General features: G+C 44.6%; 1 protein-coding gene across 4 annotated transcripts in view; it reads right to left on the bottom strand.

Moving 5' to 3' along the window:
* Nucleotides 1-6,416: 6,416 nt before the first annotated feature.
* Nucleotides 6,417-8,557, bottom strand: part of MAP3K7 (mitogen-activated protein kinase kinase kinase 7) — a 51,177-nt gene continuing 49,036 nt past the window's right edge. For 2 of the 4 annotated variants that reach the window (XR_012586286.1, XR_012586287.1), the window contains one exon: nt 7,631-7,799. The gene's annotated coding sequence lies outside the window, so the exon portion shown is untranslated. Of the gene's footprint in view, nt 6,781-7,630; nt 7,800-8,557 lie in introns of those variants that run through there. The other 2 variants (XR_012586288.1, XR_012586285.1) reach the window with 2 other exon arrangements.

Here is an 8,557-nt window from a genome sequence, read left to right as displayed (position 1 = left end):
CTCATGAGAAATTCTTTCTTCTTATGAGCACTGCATGTGGAGATACAGCTTTAGGCACATTCTTTCCTAACTGCACAGCATTTTAATGTAATTAAGCACAGTCACTTGTAAGGAAGATCTTGAAGTGTGTAACATAAATCGATCTCTGTCAACCTCTTATTTCAACCAAAAAAAAAACAAAACCAACCCATAACTTTTAAAGGCTTTTACAGAATTTTTAATAAGTTACAATGTGTTTGGTTTCGAATATTTTACTCTCTCCTTGAATTATAAAGTTGTTTTGAGCATTACCAGAAAGTTGTCTCCTGGATTGTTTTATTTTGCTCATAGATATAGATTAAGCACAGTCAGCTAGTTTGTAGCAAGCCTAAAACTCGTGGTCTTTTATTAAAGCCTTTTATACACGGGAGACACATTATCTCATATTAAGATGTAATTTCATCACCCTGTTACTCATACCCAAAAGACGTACCCATTCATTCATTGCTATCCCACTTTCACAACAACAGCTGACCTGGTTTGTAGTTGGTTCACGTCCACTTGTATCAGTCTCATCAACTTAGCTGCAAACAGCAGTAAAAAAATAATAACAATAAAAAAAAGTACCCCATCTTTGCTAACTAAAAGGATGTACTCTCGCTCTAGTCAAGCTAGATACAGGAAACCTATCCTGAACTGTGCTGCTTAACTGATTCAGGGACAGAACCATTGGAGCCCACTAGATGTATTACCGGATGGACAGGCAGGGAACTTTAATTTTATTCCCAACTCAGGTATGGACCCTCTGGAAGGTCAGCTGCACTCCCTCGGGTCTCTATTTCCCCATGATCTTGCTTTTTGGAAAGTGATTTGAAGCCTTCAGGTGAGAAATACTCTCCAAGTGTTATATATCAGTAATAAAAGTAGGCCAAATGACTACATCTTCTTCCCGGTAAAGACTTCTCTTGGGGCCAGCATCACCCACCGAGACTGTTCTGCAGGATTTCCCTGGTGTTTTTACCCTGTGAGTTGTTGCAAGATGGGCTCCGGTTCCTGGTTTCTCATTATAAGCCTGTGCTGAGACTTGTGCATCTAAACACCGGTGAAAATCCAATCACTGCTGCAAATTTTCTTATTACCCATGCTCTGTACATTGCCAAATAAGCTTTTGCCTCCTGGTTGCTGCAACGACGTTTTTTACAAGACGCTGCTGCCTGTGAGACCAGATGACAGCGCTAATGACCCATGTCCTTGTTCTTTGCTTCTCTTGCTTACGCCTCTTGTTTTTCCACACTCAATTAAGGAAAGGAATTGAGGTTAATATTCCTGTCCTTGAAATTAAATCTATCCTTGCCCCACAGTGCAATTAATGAAAACAATTTTACAGAGCCTTTCATCTCTAGGTCACTGGTTTATTTAGTAGGAGTTGACAATGACTCATGCCATTAATTTGCCTGCTGGGTGGCAAACACAGGGCGCATCGGCGACGTTAGCCTCCATTATAGGCATTCACCTTGCAAAACTACTGCCACAACTTAACAGCCCTGCTGCTCTTTGAGGTGAGGAGTTGTGGTGGCTACAAGACCTCTCTTTGTATCACAGGTCCTCCTGCAGCCCGCAGACACACCAAGGGTACGCACGGCCTGTGCTGCTCTCGGTACTGCTATTTCTAGGGATAATTAGGTAAACCTGACTATTCTAACATCAAACGTTAGCCTTGGTCCAAATAACAGGGCGAGTTATGCTACTGTGAAATCTGCAGGTCAATTATACATTTGGCTGTTAAATGATTTTAAGGTCCCAGAACGTGTTCAGCAGCACAAACACAACAGATGGGTCAAAATGGGTGTAGGTATGATGGGTGTAGGTATCACCTCTGTTTCTCCTTTTTGGCAGGTACTGACAAATGGGGAGTTACTGGGGTATTCACAAATGCCGAACTTCAGGCACCTGCGAGCAACCTCTCCCAGATCCACCTACATAGTCTATGGGGATGTGGACTCGCAAGGCCGAGATGCATGTTCTGTATCAGTTAGGGGCTTAAGTTCATGCTCCCAGCTTGAATTACTGTGGAGGAATACATCTCCCTTGCCCGTAAATCAAGTGGGAGAAAGCATCTTTGTGAATACTTCTACCACCCCTCCAGTTACCTGCTCCGAGGCTGAGCTTGGAGAAAATGGTCAGTACGGGAAGAATAGCCATACACTGAGTTGAGACAGCATCATGCCTCCATCAGCCTGATCCTTGTTACAGAGAAGGCTCCATATCTTTAAGCTCACAGCAACAGGAACTTGTTCCATTCACCGCTGTCCTAGATACACTGGAGTAGGCTTTCCAAACCCCAACAAGCACGCTCAGCTCTTGAAAATAAAGAAAACCCTGTCGTTTTCTTTTCCTCATCTCTTCAGAACGAAACAAAAAAGATCCCCAGAGTCGGGGCTTACTTAAAATCATGTCAAAAATTGTCGAACTCTGCTGTGCCTGATAGAAAGGGGAGCCGGCATTAGCGCATTATCATCACTCACACAGCAACGCTTAGGTCTGAGCAGATGCCAGGGGGAACATTAGTCCAAATAAATACCAGACGCTGGATCACAAAGGTTCAGGAGAGCGCAAAGTGCTTAGTGTTCATCGTCCGATTCTTAAGGGATTTGTATTTATGCCAAGGTAATAAGCGAACGGCATAACCTGCGATTCATTGCCATACTGTACAGCAGTATTTTTATGCAACTGACTGCAGTAACACTGATGCTCTGCTCAATTTTTGACTGGCTTGTGGAGGTGCCCCCTTTCCTCCCCTCGACACGCTCAGGCTGGACCGCAGCGCAGACCACGGAGTTGAGACAGCACTGAGATTTGAGAAATCTGTTGTGATGATCTTGCAAAAATCTTCACCTCGTACAGCGCTGCTGTGGTGGCTTGAATACAGATGAATCGATGCCTCGCCTGAACGCTTCTGTATTTAAAGCGTATTTTAGAGCTACTGCACACTTGTCCATTACGCAGCAGGAGGGACACTGAACCAGAACGCAATCAGTCAGCATTTTTAAACTTCCTTTAAGCACTTCTTAAAACATTCAGCTCATTCATCCCGCAAGCAAAAAGGGCTCTTGGGACCTGGCAGCACCAGCCGACAGATGGCTACTACAGATGATTTTATATTACATTGCCATGGACAGCTCTTTTGTTTTAACGAGCGATCTAAACCTCAGATTTCCTAAATATTAGTTTACAGATTACCTTTTAATTGATTCCAATATGTTTTCTCTGGGGAGGGGGGAAATAAGGAATCATGAGAAATGCTGTCTTTTGGCGCAAGAAGCCAATTTAAATGAAGAAACCTTAAGCAGCAAGTTGCTTATCACTATAAAACATTTGTAAGAAGCTGCCATTTCAGCTGCTGCTGTGATATTAGTGAGACTTTCCCGGGAAGCGTGGAAGAACAGACCCCCTTCCTACCCCTGCACTCGCTGTTACCCATCAAGGACTGTGCTGTTTTGGGAGTCCAGTATTTGCTAGAGCCTGGCAAAGAGCAGGCAGTCGCACGGTGCCGGCTGCAGTTGTGACAGCCAAAGGGTCTCCGCCAGGCACGGTTTTTGCTGGAAGTGTAACTTCCAGAGTGTAACTTTCCAAAGCGTAACTTTCTCAGACCAACAGAACTGGAAAACTCAAATTTTTAGGAACACCATCCCCCTCCTTTCCCTGACCAGACAGCTTTACGCATCAGGATTAACACGCCAAATTGAGTGCAAATTCATTTTCCTCACTGGCATTCTCCCTCATTTTTCTTGCAAATTTTTGAGATTTCAGCATTTTGTTTGATTTCAGAAAGGGGCTTGGCAGGTTCACTTTCTGTGAACCCAAAGCTCTGCCTTCCCCCAGCAACTTCAATATCCAGACTAGAAGTAATCACTCAGGAAAACGAAGACACAGTGCTGCTTAAAAACTTGTAACATCAACACCTAAATGCCATTAGACTGATGTTCTCCCTACTAAAGACGTTCTGAAAATGACTCACTTCACTGCTACAAAATGTGCTCACAAATAAATCAAGTAAAGGCTAAACTTCTCTAGAGCCATCTTCTTTGTAATTAGATTTCATGACTTCAGCAACTGTCTAATCTCTGTACGTTAACCTTATTGGCAGAGACTAAATTTATAGGAGCCGCACAGAATACAGAAAAGCTGCGTGCAATAGGTGACATCAGCTAGCTCCTCTTCCAGCTCTGAGACTGGGCACCAGGGAAGGGAAAAAAAAAAGGAATCCCCAAAATCTGAGCTCTCAGACAATTAAAACCAAGTTCGATTCTTAATGTTGATCCCTTTTTGCACCTTTCATGATTTATCACAAGAGGATTATATTAAAAAGAGATCAAGTGCTTAGCCTGAGGTCCTGCTCCTGAAGCAGTCGGATAAAAAGTTATGCTTTATGGAGGGGCAAACTGATCTGCCCCTCCACCTCGCTCAAGTCACTGACTTGCAGAAAAGAAGTTGCTGCTGCTGGTAGCTCTCATTCGAGTACACTGGCTCCTTCCACTCCTGGAAAGGAAAAGTCTTTTTGGCTGCACCTGCTTAAAGCCAGTGAAAGCTGAAGGTTCGTCCAAGAGGTGCAGGTTACGTGGTCCTAAAACCATAGAATTAAAGCAGCCGAGATTGAAAACTCAGTTTGACCTACAGCACTTTTAGGCAGGGGGCACACCATAATATGCAAAGTAAACAATAAGCCAGCCAAACTCAGATCCCCAGCTGCATTGACAAGGCTTTTCCCCTCTTCTTTCCTTTCAGGTCTGCACTTTCAAGTCAGAGCACTCACAAGGCAACCATGAAAGCCTCCACCACATCACTGGCTTCACCACGTGGTTCCTTTGGTAGTGCACTCAGAGGAGGGCTTGTGCCAAAGCTCCGGGTGTGTTTCCACGATCCGGAGACGTGGGATACAGTGTGCTCAGTGACCCTCACACCCTTGGTGTTTCCCCTCCCTCCAAAAAACCCAAATCCCTCCTCAGCCACCTCTTGGCACCTGGTGTTTTTGATGAGTGTAAAAAGATCACCCTAAACCTCACACTGTGCTACAGCTGTGGTGTCTACCAGCACTCAAGGACACCTGGAGTGGCGGCTGAAGACCTGTAATGCAAACCAGCAGGCCTGCCAGCGCGCAGCCACGGCACCCTGCTCTGATGTAAAGCACAGCTGCACCGACCAAAACGGCTCCTTGCGCCGCCTCTGCCTCTCGGGTCCCATCCCAGCCCTTTACTGACAGAAGCGGTTTGTGGCCGGCAGCCCTGCAGACAGACCCCGAGGACATGCTAAATTAGCTGCACCTCCTACCTCACGAACAATTCCCGGCTCTGCTCTAGCCGTGCTGCTAATGATGAAGTAAGAAACTTTTAATAAGAGTCTGATTCGCACGTAACAGGTTTAACTTTTTGGAGACAGCTGTTTGAGGTCTCCTCCGGTGACGGGCACAGGCAGGCTCTTCTGGGACCCTGGGGAACAAAGACGCTCACAGGAACGCTTCTGCAGCAATGGCTTGGCAAATACGGACATCCTTAGATGACAGGACAGTTTCTTTTTCTTAGCCTAATCTTTGTAACTTTGCCTGTTTTTGTGAGGGATTCGGAATAGTCTTAAACATATATTATATTCACACCAGCAACGCTGCATAAAAGGCTCAGTGCAAACCGCTCTCCTCCTTTTCTTAAGCAGCTCTTTGGCCACCCCTCTTTTCACACCACAGGAGCTACCAAGACAGTGACGGTGGCTTTGCACATAGCTAAAAAGCAGCCCAACAGGTGAAGTCTGCCTTACTGCTCTTCATGAAAAAGGAGAGGAACAGACCCAGACAAAGCTCCTCAGCATATCTACTTCATCACATGATCCTCAAGTCTTCTGTAACTAGGGAATTTTTTCTAATTTTCTGCTGCAAGTTAAAAATCATGTCCCATCCCACGTGCTGAGCCCATAGGTTATATGAATGCAAATCACTCCTTGGTCCTCTGCCTAAATACCACAGAAGAGCAGCCCACGTGCAGCTGCTCCGCAGCCTCTCCTCTTCAACACCAGTGGGAGGGCAAAAGCATGGCTGGGAAAATGGAAGACCATTCCATTTCCACCAGTCTGCACGTTAGCATTAGCGGATTCATAGTTATGCAGGGAGGACCCACTGCTTAAGGACTGGGCGAGGTCCAAGGGGAGCGGAAACTCGCAGCTGGGGTCTGCACATTGCTAGGGAGCCGCAGTCGGGTGCACGGCCTCAGCCCCCATCTCCCCCAGCACCGGTGAAGAGCCCACAACGAGGAGGCAGGGGCTCCAATCCTCCCGCTTCCAGGTCTGCCTCTCGCTTCCCAAGGCTGGATACGCTTTTAACTTCTCGTAACGCAACGATCCGCTCCTCTCTTTCCATCCATAAAAAGCAACGGTTCCCAAGAGCAAGAGTAGCTGGGCTGCTTTTATCCAAGTTAGAAGGGGGGTATGGGTAAAGCACGTGCAATTATGTGAACACAAGCCTATTTTATCCTCTGGAGCATCTCAAATTTTTAGCTACTTAGCGTAGAGCACACAGCTATGAATAACCCTTTTTTTTATTAATGCTTGTTTAGGTTAAAGCCCTAGGATTAGCAGTGCTCTTTAAGTATTTTATGACAGTATTTTATTAATAATTAAAAATTTCAAGTATTTGGTCTAAACTCAGTTTTGCTCATTCATGAAGTACCCCTCCACAACCAGAGCCAGGATGTAGGTTCAGCGTCAAAACATTTGTAGCAAATCTGTCCAAGTGCGGTGGGGAGATCGCAACCGTCCCTGCAAGAAGTAGAGAAGGGTTACCCGGGCACAGAAAACAGCTGATGCACTCTCACGTACACACACCTGTATTCACCCGTCTCTATAGAACTTGATCCTCGCAGGCGTAGAGCACCACTCACCTAGTGACATTTTTAAAGTAAGTAAAAGCTAACTACAGAAAGCTCAGATTCTGGAAATAAAAAGACATCTGCCAATTCTGATTTGATATATGCAGCTCTCTACACCTATACATACATAACAGTGTCTATAGGTGCGTGTATACACGTACCCAGGCTTACTTTCATAAGATCCTCCTCTTCAACCAGCTCACCACAGGAAAATCTGCATTTTGAGGGGTCGAGTGCGCCGCACCATTTTTTGCCCTTATCATTTCAAACTTGTCCTCCAGGTTTGAGCAGGGCACCTGAAACAGCCGAGCTGTTCAAAGCAGCTCAGAACCGACCTGAAGCACGATTTTGTGTTCTTCACAGGCAAGGAGACAGTTAAGGGGTTGTCTCCGTCTGTGCTACGGCGCTGGAAACTCTCAAGCAGTAAAATCTTTTTACGAACAAAACAGAGAAGTTCGAGGGAATGGAATTTGTCCAAAGGGAACAACAAAAGACGAGCGCTTATCTTTTTGTGGAACATCCGTCTGAAAGATGTGGCATTCTTAAAATATCTCGCTACTCAGTTATGAGCAGCACTATTCATCCTACACCCTGCTTCTGCACACAGGAAGGGAAGAGCTAATGGCAGAAGAATTTTCTTTCGGCGGTGGGAACAACTGCACGATGATTATCCCCCACCCTGTGTGGGATTCCATCGGAGATCATGGATGCCCTGGCAAGCGCTGGGGCATTACTACGTGTTTGTGGAAGTCTCTCAGCTTTTATTAAGTAGATTCCTGACAACGCAATAAAACCCTGTAGCAGAAAGCCACACTGGTCATTCCTGAATCATATGAAATCATTCACCATTTTATGTACAAGTTTTGCATTACAATCTTCAACTTCTCATCAGAAAAAATGCCAAAAAGCCTAAAAAAAAAAAAAAAGCATTTTTGGCAGAACTGCACAGTGTACAGAAGTATACTTTCAATTACACAGTATCTTACAGAACACAAACTGTAACAAAAAGCAGAGCCTGTCACCCTTTCTGAGAAGGCAGCGCCCAGACAAAACTAGGTGTTTCACCTCCATTATTAGAGGAACAGCTTTAACTGGACAAAAGAGTACATGAAAAAATGCCTGAACACTCCAGATAGTTTAACAGAAAAATAAAAGTACATTTGTAAACAACTTTAAAACAAGAGCCTTATGAAAATAGTAACGGTCACTGAAATTTAAGCTGTTAAACTCTTCTTAGCCCAAACCAATATATCCTACCCTTACAGGTTATTTTATGACACACAGATTTTGCCACACAGAACACTTCACAGAAATCTGGGCAAATTACTTTTTAAATTTTTGGTGGAATCAAGGAACGGGCAATTTGAAGGCAAAAGGTCAAACTCCAAATTCCCTCTGTAAGCGACTAGAGCAATATAACCGAACTATTGAATGGAGCCGAGTTCAACAGTGCGTGAAAGCACAGTACTTCTTTTACAATCCAAGACTCCTTTTTAATGTAAACCCTGAAAAGTCAGAGGCAACTATCAGAACACACTTTTGTATTATGTACCATTAAGTTAGCATTGTGTTCGCTTTCATAATTCAAACTTTGCTGTAAAGTGACTTTTCATATGCAATACTGATTTACCAGTGTAACAAGCACATCTCTTTTTTTGACAAGGTGA

The sequence above is a fragment of the Larus michahellis genome, chromosome 3 (genome assembly GCF_964199755.1).
Source record: "Larus michahellis chromosome 3, bLarMic1.1, whole genome shotgun sequence".
Lineage (NCBI taxonomy): Eukaryota > Metazoa > Chordata > Aves > Charadriiformes > Laridae > Larus > Larus michahellis.
This window is presented reverse-complemented; position numbering and strand designations above follow the sequence as displayed.